General features: G+C 37.0%; 1 protein-coding gene across 2 annotated transcripts in view; it reads right to left on the reverse strand.

Moving 5' to 3' along the window:
• The window catches only part of itgb1a (integrin, beta 1a), a 57,404-nt gene that overhangs the window by 32,146 nt on the left and 7,678 nt on the right, over positions 1-17,580 (reverse strand). The window lies entirely within an intron of this gene.

The following is a 17,580-nucleotide window of genomic DNA, read 5'->3' on the forward strand; positions in this document are numbered from 1 at the left end:
AGACACTGAGACACTGAGACACTGAGACACTGAAACACCGAGACACTGACACACTGAGACACTGAGACACTGAGACACTGAAACACCGAGACACTGAGACACTGAGACACTGAGACACTGAGACACTGAAACACGGAGACACTGAGACACTGAGACACTGAGACACTGAAACACCGAGACACTGAGACACTGAAACACCGAGACACTGAGACACTGAGACACTGAGACACTGAAACACCGAGACACTGAGACACTGAGACACTGAGACACTGAAACACTGAGACACTGAGACACTGAGACACTGAAACACTGAGACACTGAGACACTAATGACCTACGGACGCCAGATCCAATCAGAAGAACTCGCTAACACCTCTGAACGCTCTTACACTGAACATCAGTCTCTTCATAGTAAACAGAGTCTTGAGTAATTCAGTCAGTGTGTGTGTGTGTGTGTGTGTGTGTGTGTGTGTGTGTGTATGAGTGTGTGTGTGTGTGTGTGTGTGTGCGTGCACGCTAAAAACGGTTCCTCTCAGCGTGCCTTTTATACACACAGTGCAGACAGTACGTCGGGCAGAGCGACCAGATTAGACCGGGTGTCACTGAGAGTTTAGCTCACACAGAATCTTCCCTTTACAATGACAGGAAAAAATGCTTTAAAGGGTGTTTCATACCTCAAAAAAACATTCTTCTCAAACCAGCGACATCTTAATTTCACCATAAACAAAAGGTAAATTATCCATAATATAAAAGTAGAACTTCCACTTAAGATATAGCTACAACATTTTGTTAGTCAATGTTCAATTTAGTTTACAAACTAGAGTAGTCAATACGTCATGCGTCAGATCAAGATTCGAAATTCCGAAATAAAGATGACCTAACATTATGTCAATCATGCTTACACATTGTTCGTCCATCATAAAAAAATTTGGATCAGGTTCTGCGTTCTTTGCATCCGTAACAAGCATTTGAATGGTGTTTTGACAATTCAGAGCCACCGAATGACGGATACGAAAAAACGCATACGAAGATTTCGGACTCAGTGTGCAAGGACCTTTACTCTTTCACCGCAAGTCGATGCGTACGGCCGTCTGCCGGAAGCTAGTTGTTTTAGTTGATAAAGTTATATATATATGGATATTTTTCTTACACAAACCCATCACTTCGCTTCAGAAGGCCTTTATTAACCCCCCAGAGCAGTATGGACTTACTTTTATGATGGATGGATGCACTTTTATGATGGATGGTATGCACTTTTTTGGGCTTCAAAATCTCATCCTCCATTCACTGCATTATAAAGCTTGTAAGCCAGGACATTTTTTAATATAACTCAGATTGTGTTCCTCTGAAAGAAGAATGTCATATACACCTAGGATGACTTCAGGGTGATTAAATCATGGGCTGATTCTCATTTTTGGGTGAACTATCCCTTTAAATTCAATGAAAACAAATGCGTTAAGTCAACATTCATTTTTAAATCATCCAGCAAAAATTAAGTGTGTGAACGTAAGCCATGTTGTAAAACACCACTAAGGTGTCAAACTGAAAAAACAACATGGTTCTGTGCAGTGAGGTTTCACAGCTGGACTCAGGAATGCTGAACAGAGAGCATCATGGGAATGATATCTCTATCTACACATTGCTGTGGTAAAAGCCTGGTACAACTCTGAGACACAGATAGTGTCACAACAACACTCAGCCGCTGATGAAAGTCTTCTTTTTCATCATTGACTTTCTGATCCTACTGTAATTTTCCCGGTAACACTTTACAATAAGGTTCATTAGTTAACATTAGTTAACTAACATTAACTAACAATGACCAATACATTTGTTACAGTATTTTTTAATGTTAGTTAATAAAAATACAGCTGTTCATTGTTTGTTCATGTTAGTTCACAATGCATTACTAATGTTAACAAATACAACCTTTGATTTTAATAACGTATTAGTAAATGTTGAAATTAATATTAACTAAGATTAATAAATGCTGTAACCGTATTGGTAACACTTTAGAATACTGTATCTTACTTACTGCATAACTAATAAGGAATTATTGAGGAACTAATAGATAATTATTTATTAACACTTAAGTCACTACTGTTAACTACTAAGGAAGATGTGTTAACTAATTAGTATGTAATAGAATTGTATGATTGTGTTAAGTTTCAGTTAGTTAATCAATAACTAATGAATTATGTCATAACTCTTGAAGAACTATTATTAATTATCTATTAATTAATGTGCAAGAAAAATAACTAAGAAGTAACTACTAATGAACAGTCATACACAGTGGTTACTACAATAAACCGTTTTATTTTAGCAGTGGAGTTGTGGATGAAGTACACAAATCAAGTACTTGAGTAAAAGTACAGATAACCCAATAAAATATTACTCCAGTAAAATGATAAACTATTGGCCTATTCATTTTCAAAATTACCTTAGTAAAAGTACAAAGGTAATTACTTGAAAAGTAAAAAGCACTGATCAATGTTTTTTATTTTATTTTCTAGCCAGTTTTAGTCATTCTTCAGCACTAATAAGAAAGATAAGTGCAGACATTTACTAGGCTATATATTGATCTGCAAATAAGCAAACTTTTTATTTAATTAGCAAAATGTATCATAATGTATGATAACTTATCTATTTTACAAAGGTTTAGATAATACCGTTAATAATGTGTTTTTTACAGTAAGTTTGATTTGAGTCAGAAGTATGTGGTAATTCTGTATTAATTACTAATGAGTTCCCTATATTCTCACTTTAGAATACTGTTCCAGGTTCCAAGTAATTCCTGAAGAATTATCTAATAATTATTTGTTAATTACCAATTAATTTCCTTATATGTTCACTTTAGAATACTGTTTCAGGTTATAAGTAGCCTAATTCCTGGATAATAATTTGATAATTCTTTATTAATTACTAATGAGTTCCCTATATTCTCACTTTAGAATACTGTTCCAGGTTTTAAGTAATTCCTGAAGAATTATCTAATAATTATTTGTTAATTACCAATTAATGTCCTTATATGTTCACTTTAGAATACTGTTTCAGGTTATAAGTAGCCTAATTCCTGGATAATAATTTGATAATTATTTATTAATTACTAATGAGTTCCCTATATTCTCACTTTAGAATACTGTTCCAGGTTCTAAGTAATTCCTGCAGAATTATTTGATAATTATTTATGAATTACTAATAAGTTCCCTATATTTTCAGTTTCCCTCAGTCATTGCCTCAAACATGAATTTACTCAATGGCATTCTATGCTGAGGAAAACAGACACACACACAGTACTGTATATAAAATATAAAAACTAATCTGAGGTTAGTTTTGTATGACTGTTCATTAGTAGTTACTTCTTAGTTATTTTTCTTGAACCTTAATTAGTAGATAATTAGTAGTAGTTCTTCAAGAGTTATGACAGAATTCATTATTTATTGATTAACTAACTGTTACTTAACACAATCATAAAAATATATTACATACTGATTAGTTAACACATCTTCCTTAGTAGTTAACAGTAGTGAAGAAGTAGTTAATGAATAATTACCTATTAGTTCTTCAATAATTACTTATTAGTTATGCAGTAAGTAAGATACAGTATTCTAAAGTGTTACCGAAGTATTGTTCATTCTTAGTTCATGTTAACTACGGTAATAATGTTTACGAATGAACCTTATTGTAAAGTGTTACCACACAAAGATAAATGCAAATGCAAAAAAGAAAAACTAAAAAGAGACGAAAAAAAGGAGCGAAGAGAAAAACAGGAAAGGGCGGCCCGTGTCTCCAGGACACTGAAATCCAGACAGAAACTTCAAACCCTTCAACCGCTGCGTTCAAAGACCACCCTCTTTCTTCTCTGCTCTCTCTTTTCCATTCCGGACTGGGAAAGAGGGACCAGACCCCCCCCCGTCCTGAAACGAAGGCCAAACACAACCATCATATAATATCCCTTTAAAAGGGGGAGCGAGTAATGAAGTCCAGCTTTAACAATCCGCCTGAGAAAAGTCTCTCTCCACTCCTTCTGTTGCTCTTTAAACATCTATTTTTGGATTTATCAAGCTCTCAAAATACTTTTTACATCAGAATTTTTTTTTTATACTGTTCTTTGCTGTATGTCCAGGGAATAAAACTCATAATCGCTGGTTCTGAAAAGCAACAAAAGAGCACTTATTACAGAAACGATATGCTTAAAGAACATACTTGTAATGTAATGTTTCCAGACCCTTAATTGCATGGTAATTTAAATTAAATGAAAATGTTTTATAGCTTAATGTATTGTAAATTAACTTTTGAGTGTTTTTTTGATTCACTTAAGTACATATATGCAATTTTATTACTTATACAGTTGAAATATGGTTAAGTGTACCGCCGAATGTACTGACAAGCATTTATGGTAAACTTAAATATATGTAATAATTTCTATAGAAACTTGAGTTACATTTCATTTTAAGATGTTCCTGAGTACTGATTAATATTAATTAACAACATATACATATAGGGTTAGGATTTGGTTAAGGCTGTCTTGCTTCTAATTATGCATAATTTACTGTTATTACTAAGTGCATGTAACTTATGCAACAAGGAATCTGTCAAATGAAGTGTTACCGAAACTTGTAATATATTTGTAAATACAGATTTGCAATTTAGTAAATTTATTTACTTTAAATGTAATATCGAATAACATTTTACAGTTAAAATTATAATCATGTATGCATTATTCAACACATCCAAATAAGTGTATGTCTTTAAAGCATGATGCATTTGCAAAAATTGACTTTTGCTCAAAATCAAATTGTGAATATGGCTAAATATCAATATATATAATATATAGTTTCTATAAAATGGACCTTTAGAGGAATATTGACCACGCTAATGCTTGAGTTCAAGCCCATCCTTCACAGTCATACCGGATCAATACCACTTTCGGCTGTACTGGACATTACTTGGACAACCACAATTCAACAGCGACACAAATAGAGCAAGATGTATGTAATCACAGATCAGCAGAGAGAGAGACACCAGCGTCAGAAGTGAAGGGAGATCGCTCATTGCTACAGAAAACAAACAGATTTTTACATTTTCAACAATAACCTCATTTAAAAGTCCCTCCATGATGCTAGGGTGATTTTGCCGTTGCTAAAAGCGCTCTGAGTTATTTAGTATGTTGCTGTATGGTTACTCGGGTGTTTCTGGCACAAGTCTGTTGAGTCTCTAGATAAGGCTTAGGTTCCTCCTTTAATGCATATCAATACGATTTTTTCTCATTCTATCATCTTGACTTAGTAAGCACCCCTAAGAATAACTGAATAGTAGCACAAACTGCCTGTGATATTGTTATAGTTCAAGCAATTAATTGGCTTGATGTTAAAATTCATAATTTATGCAACTAAAGCTCATTGGAAAAAATGTACTTCATGACATTTCTGCAAAATGATATTACATTTCTTCGTGTACGGAAGCTTGTTTCCGCCACAGAATAAAACATTTTAAAAGATAATTCTGACTATTTATCTCACAATTGTGAGTTTACGTCTCGGAATTGCGTGATATAAACTCACAATTGCGAGAAAAGAAGTCAGAATTGTGAAATGTGACTTTATAACACGCAATTGCGACATAATGGCCCGGTTTCACAGACAGGGCTTAGACTAAGCCAGGATTAGACCATAGATCAATTAGGACATTTAAGTAATTTTTATAAACATGCTTAGAAAAAAACATTACCGATGTGCATCTTAAAACTAAAAAGGCACTGATATATTTTTAAGATCAGTCAGTGCAAGTTTATTTCAGTGGAAACAGCTCAGACTTACATTTTAGTCTAGGACTAGTCTTAAGCCCTGTCTGTGAAACCAGGGGTATATCTCGCAATTCTGACTTTATTTCTCAGAACTGCAAAATATAAAGTCAGAATTGCGTGATATAAACTCGCAATTGCATATTGAATTGCATTGATATAAACTCACAAAAAGTCGCAATTACCTTTTTTATTTTTTATTCTGTGGCGGAAACAAGCTTCCAAACTTCACAACATGTGACATGTCTAGCGAGTGACGCTAATATCGTGTTGAGTTGTATACTAAACAGATGAACGTGAATCTGGCAACGTTTTATTACGAGGGTGGTTTTGAGTATTGTGGCAGATCAGAAATGAAATGTCCGGTGAGTGTCGCTAAAAGGTTAGCCTACTGCTCTCTCGCGTTTGAAAATAACATACTACATTAAATCCGAGCGATAGTGTTAACAAAAGCAAACGTGAGATAAAAACACATTTGCTAAGGCAGCCATGCTTAGTCTTTGAGCTCTTTAATCATGACTCGTGTTTCCCGTACCCAAGTGCTTCACATCATAATAGCAATGCTGTCTCAGGTGAGCGACAGAGCAAGTTTACTCCATCAGAAAAGCCAAACATATGGAGCTGGTTATGTGATGCAAACATTAAAAAGAAGTAGTTTACAACTCATGCACTATGATAAAAGTGTTTTGAGGTCATATACCATAGTATTGTGGAAGGAACTGCATTCAAATAAGTCTTCTGCCCCTGTAATCATTATTTGCATGAAAATAAACGTGTAGTAACATGGATAGGAAAGTGTTTGGAGCTTTGCTAAATATATGGCTAAATATGAATATATGGCTAAACTCATCTAGTTTGGTTCCACCCTAAGCCCAACCCCTTCATTTCACCTTCTCCACCCTCTGTAGTCAACCACAAACTCCACCATCCTCCTTCAAAACATCCCAGGAATCCCTGAGATGTGTTTTCCCTATGACCAGAACAAAGGCTTTTAAACCCTATTCCCAGCATCTCCACTGGTATCAATCAAATGCAACCCAAATGAATCAAACGGAAGGCTGGGTGAGAGTCAGCCCTCAATAAAAGCTAGCACACACATAATGCATAGACTACACTGAGCATGATATATCACGCCTCTGAGACCTGTGGCTGACATTACAGGGTTCAGGACTGTCGTAATGTTACTGCTTCTGCCTGACTAGTCCCTTTTAACCGTCATGTTGGCGTTCACTCCCTCGCTTTACAGGAATCTGCCCCGTCACACAGTAAACCTGCACTCAGTCTGGAGAACAGCCAGAAACCCCTCGATGTGAAGCCATAAAACGAAAGCCCACCCCTTCATCCAATGTAAGGTCTATATATCCGTCCCTACCAAAGAGATGACGAGATGGTGGTTGGCATTTAATGTTCACCAATATTATTGATCTGTCTGCATTGACACTGAACTGAACTGGACGATGACATCACTGTTTTCTCTAGAGCGGCTATATATATATAAATTAACTAAATTAATAACTTTTTTAACAACAAAAATAAACCAATGACATCACTGTTTTCTCCACAGCTGCTGTATAAATAAATGAACTAAATTTACAACAGAAATTAACCATCGTTGAACTGACTTAAGCTGGACTATGACGCTATTTTCTTCTTTATTGCATTATTTTCCTGTTATCTCTGTAAATCTGCCTTGAAACAATCTGTATTGTAAAAAGCGCTTTATAAATAAAGGTGACTTTACTAATGAACATATGAGCCCGTTAATGGGACTTTCAAGAAATGTACAATCAAATAACAAAAGTCCAATTATTCCGGGATCTACCATTTTAAGTCAACATGAAATCAAAATAGACAATTCTTGTTTTTATTTTTACTCTAAATGATTTATCGGTGCACATCATTATTGTGTTCAATTCATGTTCCTGGTAATCTTGAATCAGAATAACTTCCTCTTGCAGCATCTCTTCTCTTCTCTTCCCTACATTTGTTCTCGTCCCAGAAGCCGTTTCACTCGGATATACGACACAATAGAGAAGAAAAGACGAGCTTAGAACTTATCACACAGCAACATGAACTCATTATTTATCATTTGAACTTAGTTACATTTTCACCTGTTTGCATAGACTCTAAAACTTACGTTATTAATGTAATGGCAGCATCTAAAAGGTTAACGTTTTATTAATTACTTTATTTCATTTTATTATTATGAATTAAATATAATATAAAGATGTGCAAATCCTCTTATTCATAGAAATAATATATTTTATTGTATTTAATCACAGAGATTAATTAAATATGGTCAATGTCATGCATAACGCATTTACATTTTGCATTTCTGTGTGATTTCTGGTGCTCGTTTTAAAGGAATACATCACTTTACTGTAGTGTTAAAACAAAATAAAAATCTGTCATAATTTAATCATTTCATTATTAAAACATCTATATCAGTATCTACATTATAGTATATTGTAAATACAAAGTTCTGCCATGAAACTAGAGCATGCTCTAGACAGAGAAACTAGATGGTGCATGCTGACAGGTCCTTACCTCAATCTGATGCAATCACATCATTCTCTATTGCAGGGGTTCTCAACCTTTTGCCTACTGCGACCCACTTTTTTTTGTATTTTTTGTATAATTCAGTAACGAAATGCCTCTTAGATCTATAGGCTACTACTCCGTAGGCCTATAAGTTTATTATAATTAATTTCACAAAAACACAGAAACATTTTCAATAGACAGACTATGAGGCAAACTGATTTTTTTTAACTCACGTTAATGTGACACAAGGTTATTATAGTTTTGCATTTTTAAATTAGTTTTTATTATAATATCATTTTCAAATTTCCTATAAATTTCAGTTTAGTTTTAGTTAGTTTCATTAATGGTTTTGTTAGTTTTAGTTTAGTTTTTATTTTGTGAACACATTTCTATTTAGTTTTTATATATTTACTTTCAGTTTTAGTAATTATAGTTTAGCAGAGTTAACAGAACACTTCCAGTTAAAGACATTTAATTTCAGCAAAGTTTAATGTTTGCAGTTTACATTTAACTCTTGTGAAAACCTCTTAATAATAAAAATAAAATAATTGTTTGAGGATGAACAAAGAACCAAACAAATGCAACTAAAAAGTAAAAATTATATAATAATATTAAAAATGAAATCTTGTTAAACGTGGTGTATAAGAAAAAGAAATGCGTATGATTATTATGATTATTCTTTAAGTTTATTTCTATGATTAATCCTTTCAAACATTATTCTTGTATTGATCCATTTATGCTTTTTGTTTAAAATCATATACTCATAGTTATACACATATTCAAATGTTCTCTTAAGACCAGACATTTAGTATACTTCTACTCTGACAAATATACGTCTATTTCTGGGTTATAGACATGCTATTTGTTTTTTCCGTTTTCTGCTCAGTGTGGTATCTTGTCTAATATGTGTGGTATAGGCCTATCTTGTTTCGGCTAGTTTCACATGGGATGGTTATCTTATCCCTGGAATTAAGGTAGCCTACAGCTGTATTTGCATGAGGTGGAAATACTTATTTGGGCCTTTCGTCTTAGGGCTGGTTCACACAGGAAGCGGTTTTGCTTTGAAAAACGGAAAAAAGACGCGGACACAGTCGGGAAAAAGTGCAAGGTCTCGATACGCGTCTTTTAAAAGTTGAACTTATTTTAACTTGAGTGCTGCGTTTTTAGAGCGTCGTGTCATGCACGTGATGCTGCAGAAGACGCGAGACTCGAGCGCAACGGTCATAGAGCTGGTAAGTCCCGCCCATCCGTAAAACCCCGCTGGACCTCTAGGTTGAAAAACCGTCAATGCAAGTGAATGGGAGAAAATAATTATTTTCTGGTCCCGTTTGAATTTTGCCATGAATGTGAACATATGTTGTCTGTGAATTTTTTATATAACTTTTCATGTTACAAGTTTGACAGTATATGGTATGATTCTTCGGCTAGCAGTTGTGGAAAAGACATAACGAGAAAGACTACATGTCGCCTATGTGACGTCACCCCATAAAGTTGACTTACCCGTGGTTTTCGCCAACATCAACGATTTTGTCCTCTCCCTGAAAGAAGGAGGTGAAGTGCACCAAATACAGCCATGTTTAGCGGGATCCGTGAGCTAGTGTCCGTGTGCTAGTGGTGTTGACCAGGGCTTGACATTAACACCCGCCAACCCGCCAAATGCGGGTGGATTTTGCTCGTGGCGGGTAACACAGTCACTCCAACTAGCCACTTTGGCGGGTTGAATAATTGTAGTCTTTTCAAAAGGCATCTGAAATAAGTGTGACACTACGACACTACAACTCCAATAGGGCTGTCAACGAATATTATAAATTCGAATATATATTCGAATAGTTTTAAAAAACAGAATTTCGAAGGTGAAAATTAATATTCGAATGTGGAAAAACGCCCGCGGTAGCAGAGGCACGGCTGTCTGCTTTGCGAGTGGGCGCGCTACCTGAGGGGTCAATTTATTTAACGTTAAACAGAAACATTACTGAAGTGTAGGCTACTGTAGCCTACTGACTGAATAGATATCGCATGAATAAGGTAGGTTAGATACAGCAGTTTCATGCACTGCAGGCTTCCACTGGTTTGATTATTTACCGTTTCATGTCAAGGAAAAGTTCCATGTTTACCACAGCACAGCTCGCTCGGAGCGTTCAATGTCGGTTCTATAGTACTGTAAAACTTCAATTAATGTTAATAATATTTGTTTCAATCACTGAATAAGCCTGCTATATAAGAGTCGCGACCTTAAATTGCTTGCACAAAACTTTTGATCAGCACTCAACATTTGCTTATTGTTGTTGTTCATTTAAACTGTTATGAGGCGAGTGACGCCTCATTCGCGCCGCAAGACCTCCAGACGCGCGTAAACGCGTCTTTACACTCGCGCCAGACGCTCTATTCGCGTTTGGTGCTGAGGGTGAGGGCGAGAGAGAGAAAGAGTGCCTGCGAGTGAGCGAGCGAGAGTGAGGTCTGCGATCTTGGCCATTAGTTGATTTACTTGTTTTTCTGTAGGTAATACGTTGTCAAATATGTTTAAACTTAAATAAACTACCTATACAAGTAGTTATGTCTCTTTGTATTAATGTGTCCTGTTATTGACGTAATGCGCTATGACAAAATGTGCAACCAGATGTTCGAATAGTTCAAATATAAGCTATGTGTTTTTTTTTAGAGGGAATATTCGAAGGTCATTTTTGAGCAATTTTGACAGCCCTAATGAGTATTGATCGCTAGTGACCGACAACAAAGAATCGAAGAGACAGCTAGCTGCCCTGCTGGAGTTATGTCGTATGCCGGTGGAGCAATGTGGCGACATATAATACATAATACATGGTTTTATTTTAAAAAAAGGAGCTTTACACACAACCTTATCAGAGCTAATGATAATGACCTGTATTGTTATATATTTATGTAGTCTTGATTTGGGTGTGTACAGTGGTTTTACATTTAAAAGGGTTGTAAATCTAGTTCAAGTAAATTTTAGCACGCCATAGTCAACTTTTATCAGGTTATTTCACAACAACAAAAATGTGGCTAGTAAAAATGCTGTGTGGCTAGTAACTTTGGAAAACCACTAGCCACATTGGCTAGTGAGCAAAAAAGTTAATGTCAAGCCCTGGTGTTGACGTTTCAAACGCGTCGAAAGCAGCGAAGAGTTGTAGTCCACAAAGTGCTCTCACACAAAGTCTAACCGTATCAAACTTCTACCCGCTAAATTGTAGCATTCTTTACACGAAAAATTATATAAAAAAATTCACAGACAACATATGTTCACATTCATGGCAAAATTCAAACGGGACCAGACAATAAATATTTTCTCCCATTCACTTGCATTGAAGATTTTTCAACCTAGAGGTCCAGCGGGGTTAGCGGAAGGGGCGGGACTTACCAGCTCTATAGCCACATTGAAAAATAAAGTAAGGCAGTGGAATGGAAAAAAGTGATTTTCCGGTAGGCTTATTTAGGAGAGCTTATTAATTACGAAAACGATTATTTATTTCTGCTAATTATTATTTTGTTTCAGTTAGTTTTTCAGTGACTGTTGTTAGTTTCGTTTAGTTTTAGTTTTTCATTAATGTTGAAATTTCTATTTTATTTCAGTTTACGAAAATGTTTTTTGACCATTAGTTTTAGTCTTAGTTTCAGTTTTCATTTACAAAAATAACCTTGATGTGACACTTGAGACTGCCGCTCTGAAATAATCATATCCAGACGCGGTGGAATTTGGGAAATTGCGAAATTTTTCTCACACCACCACTATGTTTGCCAGTCATTGCGGCCGCACCATCCGTGCAAATGCCTACGCAATTATTCCAAACCAGGCCATTCTTTGTGAAATAACCATCAAGGCAATTGAAACACTCATCTGCTGTCGTCCGTGTCGAGAGCTCATTACACATCAGTAGATCCTCATGAGTTGCACCTTCCCAGTTGTAGCGTACAAATGCAAGCAATAATGCCATCTTTGAAATATCTGTTGATTCGTCGATTTGAATGGCAAACAAGGGGCTTGCTCGCACTCGATCCAAAAGTTGCGTTTCAATATCATCGCTCATGTCTATAATCCGTCTGGAGACAGTGTCGTTGGAGAGTGGGATTTCTTTTATTTTGCTAGCAACACTTTCCCCTAGTACTTCGCGGCACATGTCAACTGCACATGGGATAACTAGCTCTTCACCAATATTAAACGATTTCTTATCACGGGCGATATGGCTAGCTGCCAGATAACTTGCCTTCAGGGTGCTTTTTGAAGCTATTGTGAGCGACACAATACTACTTTGCTGTCTTTTAAGTAGGTCTCGCTTTCATACAAAGTAATCCACAGGTTTACCCACACATGTTGGATGTTTAGTCTGTAGGTGACGTTCAAGTTTGGATGGCTTCATGGACTCATTTTCCAAGACCTCACCACACTTGCCACACTGAGGTTTTTCATCCGACGAAGTAAATCCATATTTAATATAGTCCGGGTTGTACTTGCGTTGTTTACATTTTGCTGCCTTTGAAGTTGAAGGAGTTTCCGAATCTTCTGCTTTTTTTCTTTTAAAAAACAAATGCATTTTGTCAAGCTAACAGGCCGTGGCTGCGTATAATTTAATAATAAGTCTGGCATAGCAGGTAGCTGTGTGTAACATTATGTAAATAGAGTAGGACCTTGTCCAATAAGAGCCTTTCGCGGCAATAATAAATTATTTTGATAGTTAAAATAAGGATAGTTGAAATACAGCATTAGAAGCCACGGCAATAATGAAGTATGACATTCGAAAATCAGATTCGTTGGAGGACTGGCTATGTTTACATGCACAACTTTTGTTTGAATCTGTGCGCGTTTATGATTAGGTGTTAAGGCTTTTTAGTCCGATTGAGCCACTAATGCGTTTACTAACGGATTATTTTGTTGCACGCAGTCTATTGCAATGAGCCTATTATGAAGCCCACTTATTGGCTGTGCTAGTGAACACTGAAGTCTTGCGACCCCCTATAGAATTATCAACGACCCACCGGTTGAGAAACCCTGCTCTATAGGGCACAGCTGATTGGTTCCTGCTGTATCAGTAGCCAATGAGCTCGCAGCTCAACCGTCAGATACTGGTCAGCCTTTGCTGTATTAGTTGCAGAGTGCTTTCAGAAACCCTCCACCTTCCCCAGCTCCACCTGTATAGATCTGCTGTGGGTAATTCATGTACCCTATACTATACAGCAGCCTTACATACAGAGTCTAACATGCTCACAGCAGCGTATCGTGTATTTATTGGCAGTAGCAGATCCTGTACTTGTTCTGCAACAGTGATAACCAACAATAGCAGCGGATCTGTTCCACTTCCACCAAGACCAAACATATCAATATTGTCATATCCATTACCATGTCAAATACTCCAAGAGTTGGAGTTATTTTCACTGCACATCAAGCTGCCTATTATATATTTTTATATTGTTCTATAACACTCAGGAGCAAATTCACTGAATATTTGTTCCACTTTTATGTACTGTATCTCTTTCGTAGTGGATCCCCTTCAGGCTTGAACTGATCTGATTAATCTTCCACCTGGTGTAACTGTGGCTGACAGTCATCCGTATGATTTAAGATGTAGGAAAATGACACAATCACATGCTCATCTATCACTTTTATTATTGGACCTGACTGATTCATTCACTGTAATGAAGTGAATCAGAGGACAAGAGCGCTGCACAAGGGTTAACCAGCTCAACGGCAGGCCAACATGTTACAGCGCTAATGTAAATCGGGTTGATTAAGAGAACATGGAGAGTAAGATCCAAATGCAATAGGCCGCTGTATGTGAGCTGTATCGTTCAGTTTCGTTCCACCAAGTGGGGCACTAAATTTTCTTTTGCTCAATATGTTCAACGTTAATAAAAGGTTTCCAAGCAAAAAGTTCTCCACGCATTTTCCTGCAGTTAATGAGAAAAGTGTATTTATTGGCGCACTATATTGATTGCGTATTGAGACGTCTAAAACGGTTGAGTTCGATTTTCAACCAATCAGCATCGAGAATGTAAGTAGGTCACAGCCGAAATCAAGCCAATATCACTACGCACATGTAAACAGAGGAGGACGTAAGCAGCGCATCTTCATCTGATAGCGGCGATCAAGCTCGATTAACACCCGTAAAGTGTATTCTTCATGTCGGAAAAGATGGTGGGAAAGGTCCGCAGCCCTTTACTGAAGTCCGATGGGAAAAAATCAAGCAATGTGCGTAGGAATGGCTCAAAACGTCGGACACTACGGAGCTAACGTTAGCTGTTGCTAATAAACATGTTGCCCTCCTGGACAAACTGGTCTCTGATGTCCCAACAACTACGGGTTTCACCCGACCTGATATCGGCGTTTATAGACAAAAAAAAAAAAACCGCTTGACTTGTGTGTATGTGCGTGATGGGTAGGTTTAAGGGGTCGGGTTAGTGTGTGTGTGTGTGTGTGTGTGTGTGTGTGTGTGTATGTGCGTGATGGGTAGGTTAAAGGCCAATTTATACTTCTGCGTCGAGTGTACGCCGTAGTGTACGTCGTCGTCATGTGTGAGTGTGTGTGTGTGTGAGAGAGAGAGAGAGAGAGAGATGGGTAGGTTTAGGGGTTGGGTTAGTGTGTGTGTGTGTGAGAGAGATGGGTAGGTAAATAAATAAATCAAAATTAAATCTTGTTTACAATAATCATTCCTGTGAATATGTACATGTAGTGCAGTTACTGCTCGTGTATGCAAATTAACAATTCACCATTAAATGTGTTATTTTTAAAAGTGTTTTTCTTTGTATACTTTTGAGTTTAACTTGGAGTGAGATTTTTTGGGGGGGGGGGGTTGCAAAAAAAAAACTTGCATCACAATAAGTGTATTGTGATTGTCAAAACATTTTAGTAACTAAACTGAATTTTGACAACATGTTACAATGTTTATATGGTACAATTTCTGGTAAGCTAAGTTTTTTTTTTTTTTTTTTACAAATTTCTTAAAGAAATTTCACTTTTTTAATTCAATTCTTGTGATTAATGTTGACTCATTTGGATAAATATTAGGTACACAAGAAAAATAGGCTACACACAGACAGCCCTATCAGCTGGCAGTACTATTTAAGGTTAAAAATAACTCAAATTAAATATAATGTGTTTTTTATTATAATAACAACTTTATTTAATGATATAAGTACAAATATAATAAATATATAATATAGTACACATATTTAGCAAAATACTCTCTATATCTCTTTTTCTAGCCAACTAACGTTGCTATATTATGGTCATTAAATGGCTTTTCTGAGAATGGATGTGTGGTGTGAGAGCGTGTGAAAAGTGTCAATTGCGATTTTACCTCAAATATTACCTTTGAATTGGAACAACATAATGAGAAGTAATTGGGATGTTAATGTTACAGTAGACGTTTTCTTGATAATCTTATCATGTTTACTGTCCCTAGATAGCAACTTCAGGTATATCACACATTTCAAACTGTTTTAAAATGTCAAAATTTTATTTTGTACTTCAAGTGGTAATTCGGCATTTTTGGGTTTATATGATAACAGGTTTGAAAGTGCAAAATTCCCTATGTTTTCCCTTTTTTTCAAAATGGGCACATTTAGCATAATTTTTCTCAAAAACTGCAAGATTGTGTGTGGAGAACTTTTTCCTAAGGAATCTCATTTCTGATATTAAATATGTGGAACGAAACCCTATTTCTAGGCCTCTTTTAGGCTACTGACAGCGGCCTATCTCTCTCTCCTCACACACACTCACACACTAACCTGACCCCTAAACCTATCCATCTCTCTCTCTCTTTCTCTCTCACACACACACACACACACACACACACACTAACCTGACCCCTAAACCTACCCATCTCTCTCTCTCTCACACACACTAACCTGACCCCTAAACCTACCCATCTCTCTCTCTCTCTCTCTCTCTCTCTCTCTCTCTCTCTCTCTCTCTCTCTCTCTCTCTCTCTCTCTCTCTCTCTCTCTCTCACACACACACACACACACACACACTAACCTGACCCCTAAACCTACCCATCTCTCTCTCTCTCTCTCTCACACACACACACACACACACACACACACACACACACACACACACACACACACACACACTAACCTGACCCCTAAACCTACCCATCTCTCTCTCACACACACACACACACACACACACACTAACCTGACCCCTAAACCTACCCATCTCTCTCTCTCTCTCTCTCACACACACACACACACACACACACACACACACACACACACACACACACACACACTAACCTGACCCCTAAACCTACCCATCTCTCTCTCACACACACACACACCCTCACACACTAACCTGACCCCTAAACCTACCCATCTCTCTCTCTCTCACACACACACACACACACTACCCCTTAACCTACCCATCACGCACATACACACAAGTCAAGGGTTTTTTTTTTTTTTTGTCTATAAACGCCGATATCAGGTCGGGTGAAACCCGTAGTTGTTGGGACATCAGAGACCAGTTTGTCCAGGAGGGCAACATGTTTATTAGCAACAGCTAACGTTAGCTCCGTAGTGTCCGACGTTTTGAGCCATTCCTACGCACATTGCTTGATTTTTTCCCATCGGACTTCAGTAAAGGGCTGCGGACCTTTCCCACCATCTTTTCCGACATGAAGAATACACTTTACGGGTGTTAATCGAGCTTGATCGCCGCTATCAGATGAAGATGCGCTGCTTACGTCCTCCTCTGTTTACATGTGCGTAGTGATATTGGCTTGATTTCGGCTGTGACCTACTTACATTCTCGATGCTGATTGGTTGAAAATCGAGCTCAACCGTTTTAGACGTCTCAATACGCAATCAATATAGTGCGCCAATAAATACACTTTTCTCATTAACTGCAGGAAAATGCGTGGAGAACTTTTTGCTTGGATACCTTTTATTAACGTTGAACATATTGAGCAAAAGAAAATTTAGTGCCCCACTTGGTGGAACGAAACCCTATTTCTAGGCCTCTTTTAGGCTACTGACAGCGGCCTACAACTAGTGTTGTCAAAAGTACAGACTTCCGTACAAAGTCGGTATTGAAATTTAACATTTTTGACGATACCAGCATTTCTCTCTAGCATTTTGAGTGCTGTTGAACGGATTCTTAAACACCTCTGATTGGCCATTGTGTTCACACGCTCAATATGTCTGTGATAGGCCATTGCGTTCACACGCTCAATATATGTGTTTCTGATTGGCAAATGCGTTCACACAGTCAATATATACACATGCTGA

Source organism: Scardinius erythrophthalmus, assembly GCF_964197995.2.
Source record: "Scardinius erythrophthalmus genome assembly, chromosome: 22".
Classification (NCBI taxonomy): domain Eukaryota; kingdom Metazoa; phylum Chordata; class Actinopteri; order Cypriniformes; family Leuciscidae; genus Scardinius; species Scardinius erythrophthalmus.